This window comes from Pipistrellus hanaki (genome assembly GCF_964339955.1).
Source record: "Pipistrellus hanaki genome assembly, chromosome: 6".
In the NCBI taxonomy this organism is placed as follows: domain Eukaryota; kingdom Metazoa; phylum Chordata; class Mammalia; order Chiroptera; family Vespertilionidae; genus Pipistrellus; species Pipistrellus hanaki.
The window spans coordinates 16383234-16394427 of NC_140508.1; the positions used below are offsets into that span (position 1 = coordinate 16383234).

The 11194-nt window shown below is 40.4% G+C and overlaps 1 long non-coding RNA gene across 2 annotated transcripts in view; it reads left to right on the plus strand.

The window, feature by feature from the left end:
* Positions 1 to 4709, plus strand: part of LOC311624338 — a 57428-nt gene extending 52719 nt beyond the window's left edge. Inside the window, exons 1-2 of one of the 2 annotated variants that reach the window (XR_014795294.1) lie at positions 570 to 3810; positions 4335 to 4709. This is a non-coding gene — a long non-coding RNA (uncharacterized lncRNA). Of the gene's footprint in view, positions 1 to 569; positions 3811 to 4334 lie in introns of those variants that run through there. The other variant, XR_014795293.1, reaches the window with a different exon arrangement.
* Positions 4710 to 11194: the final 6485 nt, after the last annotated feature.

The window sequence follows — 11194 nt, forward strand, 5'->3', positions numbered from 1 at the left end:
CCTAGCATGCAGAATGTGGTCATTTGCTTTTTGCATGTGAATAAGTTAAAGAGTGGGTATAATTTCTTTCAAATGACTTGAGTATCATGGTAGCTGACTAAGAAGCCATTGCAAATGGCATGCCTCAGAAGCATGGTCCCTTGTTAAAATGCCCTTTTAATTGAACAAATAATATTTGTTAATAATACTATTAACAAATACTATTTGATAAGTACAGCATGAACTCTAATATATAATTAATCTGAAAAAAAGAAGTAGGCAAAATTAATTTAAATATTTTATTTATTCTAATATATCCAAACATTATGCAATCAATATAAAATTATTAATGAGATTTTTACTTGTTTTTGCATATTAAATCATCAAAATCTAATGTTTTATACTCACAGCACATCTCTGTTTGGACCCACAACCTTTGAAGTATTTCATAGTTATTTAAGATTTGGAGACAGTGATTGACTGTCAGTAATTGCAATGGCAGAAAGGAAAGCATGCATCAGGGGGTCTACTGTACTTGATTCAGATACTGGAAAACTTTTACTACATTCGGAACCACTTGGGTATGTGAATCTGCTCTTTCAATTGCAAAATGAAATCTAAATACAGAGCAACTGTATCTGAAGTGAATTTAACATTTGTATAGAGATGCATTCTAAGTGTAAAGTTCACCCCAGATTTCTAGTACTTAATACAGAAGAAGAATGCAAAATATTTTATTACTTTTATATTGCTTATATGTTGAAATTATGCTATTTTGGATGTATTGGTTTCAATAAAATATATAATTAAAATTAATTTCACCTGTGTGTTTTTATTTTGTTTATGTGGTTTCTAGAAAACAATTATATACTTATATTTAATAGCCACACATATTATATATTGAATATATACCCACAGAGTATTCATTTTAAGTTTTCACAGAACAAAGGAAACTTCAATAAATATCAGTTAATCCACATGTACAGGTTGTATTCTCTGATCATAATGAAATAAAATAAAATTAGTAACAACAATAAGAAAACTTTAAACAACTCCTCAACCCATTGAAAAATTAATTTTAACATATACTATATAGTCACTGGGGTTAAGAGGATATTTTAAAATTACAAACTATTTAAAAATGAAAGTGACAAATATCAACATTTGTGCCACATAGCTAAAGTAGCATTTAAAGTTTTGCATAATTTTGAATACATATAATAGTAAGCAAGGCATATTGAAAACCAAAGATCAATGAGCATAACTAAACACATAAGGGAAAAAAAAGAAAATAATAATATAATAAAACCAAAACAATAAGAAGGACATAAGAGAGTTCAGATGGGAAATCAATGAAACAGCCCAAATCTCTACTAAAATGAGATTCTTTAAAAAAATTTTATCTTAGAGAGAGGAAGGAAGAGAAGAAAGAGAGAGAAAGAGAGAAACATAGATTTGTTGCCTACTGTATGTGCCCTGACTGGGGATTAAACCTGCAACCTGGCTATGTGCTCTTACAGCAATCAAACCCGCCACCTTTTGGTGTACTGGATGATGCTTCAAACAACCAAAAAGATTGGCTAAAATCAATTCTTTGAAAAGTGGCATGACAAAGGTGGACATAAAATTCTGTACACTCATACACTTTAAAACTAGATTAAATGGACAATGGCACAAGAACAATAGTAGTCTTTGACTAAAAGAATCAAAGAAAAGGAGCTGATATGAATCAAAGAAATCACTCCCACTCCCCAATCATGCCTGTTAGCACTGGCAGCACCACCTAGCCTTCTGGGATCTGCATATATGGTCCACACTGCATATGAAACATACATTGTGGGTATTTATACGAGTTTGGGAGCCAGAACACAGACAGAGGAGCAGTGTGAAATAATAATATAAAGTAAATTAATAGAGGAGCCATGTGTGAATGTGATGTGCCTGAGTATTATTATTATTTCAACTAGAGGACCTGTGCACAACATTTATGCACGGGGGGAGGGGATGTCCCTTAGCCTGGACTGTGCCCTTTCATAGTCTGGGACCCCTTGGGGGATGTCCAACTGGCGGCTTAGGCCCGCTCCCTGGCAGTTGGACATTCCCAAGGGGTCGTTAGCTCTGCTACAGAGGCTGCTGAGATCACCAGCTGTGAGCCCAGCTACTGGCTGAGCAGTGCTCCCCCTGTGGGAGCACACTGACCACCAGGGGGGGCAGCTCTTGCATTGAGCATCTGCCCCCTGGTGGTCATTGTGCATCATAGTGACTGGTCATTCTGCTGTTTGGTCGAGTTGCATATTAGCTTTTTGTTATAGAGGATTCTTTGCACTTGAGGAGATATATATAACATTCCTTTCAAATAATTTTTGGCAACCTTCATGGCCAATGCTTTTATCCTTCTTGAATTAAAAAAAATATATATGGTAATGCAATATTTGAGTGTGTTACTTCACAATGGTTTCTCCTGTTTTGTAGTTTCCAATTGCAAAGCTCTTTAGAATTGAAATGGCTTCTAATTCCCCAGGATATATTCTCAGTGCCTAGATGTTTACTAAATCAGTAGTGCTTAGCTGCTACTGATTAATTCTACATGATAATACCTGATGCTAAGTAGAGATACTGAAGCCTAAATGTGGGAGAGAAAGAGAGAGAGGTGTTAAGGGAGGGATACATTTTTTTTTTTTTGGCTTCTTTGCTTCTGTAGATGCAATAAAAACAAAATTTAGGGTTTATCTGCTGGGCACAACCTCTTAATTTCATAGCTGGAAATTAATTTAGGCAGTGGATACTGGGGTGAGCCATGCACTGCCTATAAAAGAGGATAGAGGCACCTGAATGGTCTGAAATAACCTATTGATCAAGATATCGCTTTTTCCTAAGACATCCAGGTAATGGCCATACTACCTTTTGCATTGGGCCTGTAGGCCCCCTCTGCATCAGCTCTATGCCCTCTTCCTTTGTCTGCAGAGGAGAGGGCAGCAGGTTGGAGTCCCAGACTCAGTTGACCTCCGGGTATGTTTCCATTGGTCGCAAGGGCCAGGCTGAGCTTGATTTGCTTTAGTACATAAAGATAAGAAGCTAAGGGCCCCTTCCAAAAGCAAACAAGTTTAATTTGCACCACCACCTCGCTGTGATTCAGCGGATGGAATTTATGAGGATGTTAACCCTTTCCCACAAAAATAGCAAACGAATCCAGTCCTAATAGGAAACGTAAATCCACAGCAGACTCTTTGAAACTTCACTGAGAAGGCTGCCCCCCTCCAGACTGGCCCCCAGAAGGAAGAGTACAGAGGGGCCCAGATCTTTTAAGGAGAAGCGACTCTAACTACCGGCAAAACAAGTCTTTGCATGTGCCAAGTCCTGCTGACCCCTCTCAGCAGCGGGAATTCAGACAAAACTCCAGGAATGCTTTGCGGGGCAGCTATGGTGCATTCAAAGCAGAAAAACAGCCTTAATCTTTGCAAAACCAACAAAGATAAGCAATAGCTTTAGCTGGGTTGAAATTAGCCAATGCGCTGCTACACAATGTCCTTGGGACTATTATCCTGGCTCTGACCGCCGAATGGCACTGCTCAAGTATGCTGGCAATGTTTAACAAACCATCTGTCTTGTACCTGTTCCCGCTGAACAGGAGCCTTTGTCTGAGCCGGGGCCCCATCCAGTATGTCTGCTGTCTGCTAGGCAGCCAGGGGAATCTCCTCGCCGGGTTGTATTAATTTCACAGGTCTCTTGATGATGGTTGGTCCTCCACAGAGCGGCTGCTGCTGGAACCTCAGTTTTGAAGAGGGGTGTGTGGACCTGTCTCAGTCAATCTATTACTTCACGCATCACCATGTGTGTAAAAGCCTTCCTAACTTATTTGATTCCCCCCACCCTCCTGATTTTTCTTTGACCAGGAATTTCAACATTCATTCAAAAGTAACTCTTGATGATTTTATTTTTTATCTTGGCTATTTGTTCTTACATTAGAACCCTCTCACTCATATATATATATATATATATATATATATTTTATTTTTCAGTAAAATATTTTGTGCTTAAATATTATACTTTCAGGCGTTTGCTGATTGGTACATAAGTATTAGGCTAAATCATTTGAACATAATTCTTTCATGGGTCTAAACCAGTCAGATATTGGCATTTTCATATGGTTCACCATATGTTCAAGTATATATATTTCCTTGTAAAATTGCCCATTTTGTTTTACAGCACAGGTATGAGAAGATAACTAATCCAACTCATGGTTTTCATTTTGTAAAGAAAATATTGACAAAGCAAAATGTTCTTTTCAGGACTTATTTCTCCTGCTCTGCCTTCCCCTGCTCAGAAGTAAAATGTTCCCATCTTCTTTTTTCCAGATGTCACAATATTCATATAATTATGACCATCAGGCACACCTTCACATTGGCAATGGAGGGAATCCCCTCAGAAGTCAGAGCCATCCTTGAAACTCACCCACCAGGCCCTTACACCAGCAGACAGGAGACCGAGGCCTGGACCACAGTCACCGCCCAGCTTCCCTATCCCTGCCTCTCACTTGGACTCTCCAGACAAGAGATTCTTATCTATCAAAGGGAACACATTTGATGAGACAAGCACTGGGTTAGATGCATAGGGGACTCAAAATGCATAGAATATAAAGTTGGGAATATCTCTGTGTTTATAGTTCTTTGAATATAGGTTTATAGTTGTGTATACATAAAATACATAGTTAATAAAGTTATTGCAATGACCTATTGCATGTCTCTTTCCATACTCACAACCCTAAACCTACTTCTGCCTGCCCCTGATTGTGTCTGCTTCTGCAGTCTACTATAGCAGCTTTGGTTACATTTACTTCATCATTATCATTCTCACAGGCACAACCTCAGCACAGTTTTGTCTTCAGAGCAGATATATCTAAAAAAGGCATTCAAATACCTACGTTGTCTTTTCAGAAGAAAATTGGAAAACAAGACAGTCACCATTAACACAGCAGCACAACAAATTTTGTCCTTACATTTAAAATTTCAGTGAAGCAGGAAGGAAAGCAGAGATAGGGGGTGGGGAATCTCTTAAGATTTTAACTCTCAGAGTTTCTAGGAAAAGGGAAACCAATGTGGGACTGTTCTGCCCAATTAGTGGCCCCATTGGAGGCCGGAGGAAAGAGAGATTTCTTCATATTTTTAATCTCATCTTTCAATTTCCATATACATAATATGTTTTGTAAGATAATCTAATATTAAATTCATGTTGTATTAACACACTTTATTTTTTAATTTTTAATTATTTGATTGATTTTAGAAAGAGAAGAAGGGAGGAGGTAGAGAGAGAGATAGAGAAACATCAAATTTTTTGTTCCACTTATTCATGTCTTTATTTGTTGACTAGAGGCCTGCCTGATGCACAAAGCTTGTGCAAGAGGCTTGGCCCTTGCAGCTGCAGCCCTGGCAGCCCTGGCTTCATCTGGAAGGACATCCAGTCTAATTAGCATATTATGCTTTTATTATTATAGATTCTTGTATGTGCCCTGAACAGAGTTCAAACTGCACCCTCGTATACTAGACAATGCTCTAACCAACTGAGCTGCCTGGCCAGGGTATATTAATACGTTTAATTATAATATATGTTGTTTATTAAATAATCATATAACTTTTATAATATGTAAACATCAATACAGTTATAGATAAATAATTATAGGTAATTTATTCATGAATATATTCATTCATCTGACATCTGGACTGCTCCCAACTCTTGGCTATAGTGAACAATACTGCTATGAACATGGGTGTACATGTGTTGTTTGAATTCCTGTTTTCAGTTCTTTTGGAGAGGAATTCCTGTGTAGTATAGTAATTCTATGGTAAATTTTTTGAGGAACCACCAGACTGGCTCCATAGAAGCCACATCTTTCTTCTTGCCCATCAGCATGTATAAGTTCCAATTTCTTACCTCTACCTCAAAATTTATACTCCTTTTTCTAAAAAAAAAAAACACCCAAAAACGTATGGCCCATCCAGTGGGTGTGAAGTGGTATCTCATTGTGCTTTTAATTTGCACATTCCAGGGGTCAATCTTTGTTCATAGGACTTTTAGATTGAACATCAGGGATAAGGGTATGCATGCACTCTCTGCTAATTGTCAGGCACAATCTCTGGGTCCACAGACTCTCCTGACATCTCTTGAAAGCTACCATATGCTGCAAGTTCTGATACCTCAATGGGGTCCTTCTTCCTAAAGATATGATTGCTAGGGGGCAGGAGGGTAGGAGGGTCAGGTGTGTATCTGATAGTAAGGAAAATAAAAAAGGGATCTTAACTTCAGGCCGAGAGAGTAAGACCCTGAGTCCAGAGACCGGGAATGGCCAGGCTTTGGGAAGTCAGAGGAAAGAGCATATTTCCAGGTAGATGATCCCATAGTGGGCCGGATTCCTGAAGCCTTAACTGAACCAGAGAGGCACACAGTGTGTCCTGAGTCTCCAGGTCAGGGGGACATCCTGATGCAAGAGCAGGCAGGAAGTCACAGAACACAACAAGATATTGAGTATGAAAGGAGCAGGTGGGATGTGTAGGGTCAAGACAGGGATCTTGGGGTCCAAAATACATGGGCAGATTTACAAAAAAACAAATCCCAGAGCAATCCCTGCCTGTGAGCCTGCAACCATTCCTCCTCTGCCTTGAGTTTGATGGTGGTTCTCATCTTGGTTACATATTAGAATCAGCTGAGGAGCTTTAAAGACTCCCGATGGGCAGGCCAATGAAATCAGGCTCATTTGTGTGTGAGACCCAGCGTCAGTACCTTAATGCTCTCCTGGTGATTCCAAAGAACAGCCAAGCATAAGGCAAGTAGAATTTTAAGTTTAAAATAGTAGATTCAAAAAGTAGACTTCATTAGATTGCTGTTTTTATTATAAAACAAGCAAAGGCACACTCTAGAAGTTTTGAATGAAATGAAGATGTTGACAGAAGAGGCCACCTGGAGCCTTCTGGCCTTCTGGCTGCCGTAGATGGGGCTTCCTTTTTGGAATGGTGCATGAGGGCTGGCAGCCAGAGCAGGACTGCGCTGTTGAGGACACACAGGATGCGATGTATTTTCAGGGTTCCCAGAGCTGTGGCAGGGCCGGTGAAGGCTGCACTCAATAAATGTGTGTAGGATCAGTGAATGGAAGCAGGAAGGCATGAATTCATGAAAAGCAGTTTGAGACACGGTCCCTGCCCTCTAGGAACTTACAAAAGGGCAGTTGAATAGGCATTACAATGACAATAATTGGATGGCAATAATAGTTACTGCATCAGTGACTCTGTGTGTCTGTGCACGCAGCCCTGCAGCCAGGGAAACCAGGGGAGAGTTTCTGAAAACTCTGTTTGGTAGCTATGGCTTCTCTTATCTTTATTAATGTCCTGCAAGGCACTGACACACTGCCCTGTCTTGATAAAACAGGTAAACAGGAGCGGAGCAAAACCCAATAAAGCAGATTGCCAGTGGCACCCAGGGCCCACCTGGGTGGTCACAGAGAGGTCAGCGAGGGAGGAGGAAACTCTGCCTCTCCAATGGGAGTTACTTTGTTGATTGTTTGCTTCTTTTCTTGTTTGCTAGAAGTTTCTTAAGTTCCCTAGCCTGCAGATAAATGAAGTTGATAAGCCAAGAGCTTCTTGCCAATTACAGCTTCCTCCTCTGAAATGGTAGGTGTGATGCAAAGAACACTTATAGGCCATGAGGGAGCTGAGGGCTTGTCTTGTTGTCGATGATCCTCTAGCACATGTGTCAAACACAAGGCCCGCGGGCCAAATCCAGCCCGCCAGGCCTTGCAATGTGGCCCGCACCGCGCTGTCATCACTGCAGTCCACTGTCAGTTTATGACATTGTCAGTTTATGACTGTTCAGTAAACCATTTGGCCCGCGATTTAGGCTGGATTTTAGATTTTGGCCCCTTCTCTGATTGAGTTCGACACCCCTACATGGCCTTAAAAATGTCCATAATTTCCCTGACTACAAAGCAGGCAGCAGTTTTTGTTCTGCTTTCCTTGAGTGGTACAAATTCAGCAAGACAGAGTTACTGATCCAAAAGGCACTTTTACTCCTTAGGTGTTTTTTTTAGAGCCTGGTAATTATAGGGCTAAGGGCCCCCCAGACCCCTCAGGCACAGAGTAGACCGCAGGCTGGGTATACTGACTAGCTGGGCTGCAGTCATGACCACTGCTGCCTCTTCTATGCTGAGGAATGTAGGCAGCCACCAGTCACCAGTAGGTACTAGGTTTCTACAAGAACACTAAAGCCCTAACCGGTTTGGCTCAGTGGATAGAGCAATGGCCTGAGGGCTAAAGGGTCCCAGGTTCGATTCCTGTCAAGGGCATGTACTTTGGTTGTGGGCACATCCCCTGAAGGGGGTGATTGATGTTTCTCTCTAATCGATGTTTCTAACTCTCTATCCTTTTCCCTTCCTCTCTGTAAAAAGAAAAAAATCAATAAAATATATGTATATATTTTTTTTAAAGAACCATTTACAACTTTATTAGCCACTACTGCTATTTTAATTTTTCCTCTTTTCCATCTATTACTCCCAGATACTCTTCTTTTCTGTTCAGAGAGGAAAATGGCCCTTTTCCCTCATGGCTCATTTCCCTTTTTAAAATTTGTTTGTTTGTTTTTAAAACCCAGATTAAAATTGTGTTTGGGTGGCTTTAAGTGGGCTGGCAAGTTGGTGATGAAACTGAGGTGAGGACCTTGAACCTGCCTGCCAGACGAGGTCCCTTCCATGGAAAAGCATTGCTGAATTGTTTACTCTGAGCCTGCACAGTGGCTGTCACCCTGTGCTGTAGAGATCTGGTGTTGGGCTGGCAGGAGCTGGATTGCAACTAGCTTGTCTCTATGCCATTTGAAAAGCTGGTATCTCAATTAGCTTTGAAAATTTAAATTTTATACCAGTTTAAGATTTTATTTATTTTTCTATGTACTTTTATTTCAAAAACGAGTTTAGAAATCCTGACATGTTTCTGAACTTCTTGAGAGGAAAGAAGCAGTAGATTAAAATAGAAATCTTATTGGACCTAGAAAGAGAAGATAATATACTTAACTTAGCTCTGCTGATAAATTGGGCCATGACTTACTAATTCCTCTCTTTGGGCCTCATTTTTCTCATCTGTAGAATGGAAAGGTTGGACTGTTCCTGAGTACTTAAACTAATAATGATAATAATGCTCCTGGAGATATCCAATATGGCAAATAAGGTGGGAGTGCACTGACTTCCTCCAGTGATCACATAAAAATTATTAAAAAATTGTAGAAAAATAAACCTAGGAAAATGATGAACAACATAAATTGATGAACAGAAACAGACCTGGAGACAGAGAAGCAGCGATCAGACTGTCAAACCTCAGAGGGAAGGTCGGGGAGGGTGGGAGCAAGGGACTTGTGTGCATGCATATAAGCCTAACCAGTGGGCATGGACAACAGGGGGGTGGGCATACATGGGGAGGGGTTTGGGATGGGAATGGGGGGATGAGGATAATTATTTGATACCATAATCAATAAAGAAATAAAAAAAGAAAAATTAACCTAGATGATCATCTGAAGACTAAATAGAAGTCTTATATACAGATATACAGAAGAAGCCATGCAAAATAGGCTGGCTTTGCTCCCACATTGAGAATCAGAAGGAATATCTCAGTTACAGAGGGCCCCTTGAAGAGCGAGTTGGTCTCAACAGTGCTGGGAAGAGGATTCCACAAAGCACCTGGCTGTGAAAACCAGTAGGGATTCCATTTGCCTGGGTGAGACAGAGGCTGTTAGAAGCCCAGCATCCTCTTAAAGGGACAGCTCATTCTCACTAGCAATCACTCAACCTGGGCTTCAGGGGAGGAATGGCAGCTCTAAGGAAGCTGGAGACATACATAGGGAGACTAAATTGTGTGACATTAGGGAGAGGGCTAGAGGGACAACCACCAATACCCTATGCTAAATTCCACTCTCATACCACCAATGGATGCCATCTTTCTTGCGTTGAGCATTCTCCCACCATGGTATCAACCTGGAGAGATGAACCAGCCCTACTATCCCAACTCCCTTTGGTCCTACCTACCCAGCTTGCAAAAGCCTGTGGGCTTTGCCGTGGAGACCAACCTGAGCCCCTCATTGCATTATTTTATAAAGTATTCTCAAGGAGTAATGAACAAGCTCAGAGGATGCCAGAGAAACACAGGGAGAGACTGAGTTGTGTGGTTTTAGAGTGAGGGCCATTTCTCACATGCTCAATGGGTGTCAACATTACTGTTCTGAGATTTCCCTCTACATGGACAAGTCTTATTCTTTCTATCCTGAAGAAATACCTTGGCTAACCTCTGAGACTTCACTCCACTGCAAAAGTCTGATGGCCTCAAGTGGATGGTGGCTGACCTCTGTGCACCCAGAGACTTCAACTGGTGCCAAGTTTGAATCTGTATAAACCAAATGGACACCACTCTTCCTGAGTACCTGCCTCATTCAATTTGTGTACTGTGTGAGGCTCTTTCAGTATAATGGGCAGATGGCAAGCGATGATGTGTCTCAGGGTAGTTTGGCATTTTGCTAATGTGCCCTAAGTCTAGTTTTGATGATTATCTGAAGACTAACTGAATAGAAGTTTTATAGCTACAGATGTACAGAAGAAGATATTGTTCCAAATTGCTTCCAAAACATTCATATCATAGGGTACCATAGGGTATTGTAGAAGATAACTGAGATATTTCTTCTAATTCTCAATGTGGGAACAAAGCCAGTCTATTTTGCATCTTGGCCCTTCCTATCAGTCTTTGACATGGCTTCTTCTGTATATCTGTAGTTATAAGACTTTTATTCAGTTAGTCTTCAGATGATCATCTAGGTTAATTTTTCTCCATATGCATTTTGAGAGAGTCCCAAGCAAGACGAACTCAAAGGAGCCCACATTAAGACAGAGAGACTTGTAAAAGCAGCATGAGAAATACAGATAGTTACCTATAAAACAACTCCCCCGAGAGTGTCAGCTGATTTCTAAACAGAGACTTCTCAGGCCAGAAGGGATTGAAAAAAAAAAAATCAAAGTAATGAAAAGCAGGGACTTACCACCAAGACTAATCGAACCATCAAGGCTAATATTTAAATTTGAAGGTGAAATAAAAGGCTTTGCAGATAATAAAAAGATGAAGAAGTTCATCATCACAAAACCAATATTACTGAAAATGGTAAAGGGACTTCTTTAAAGAAGAAAGAAAATTTAAAAAAT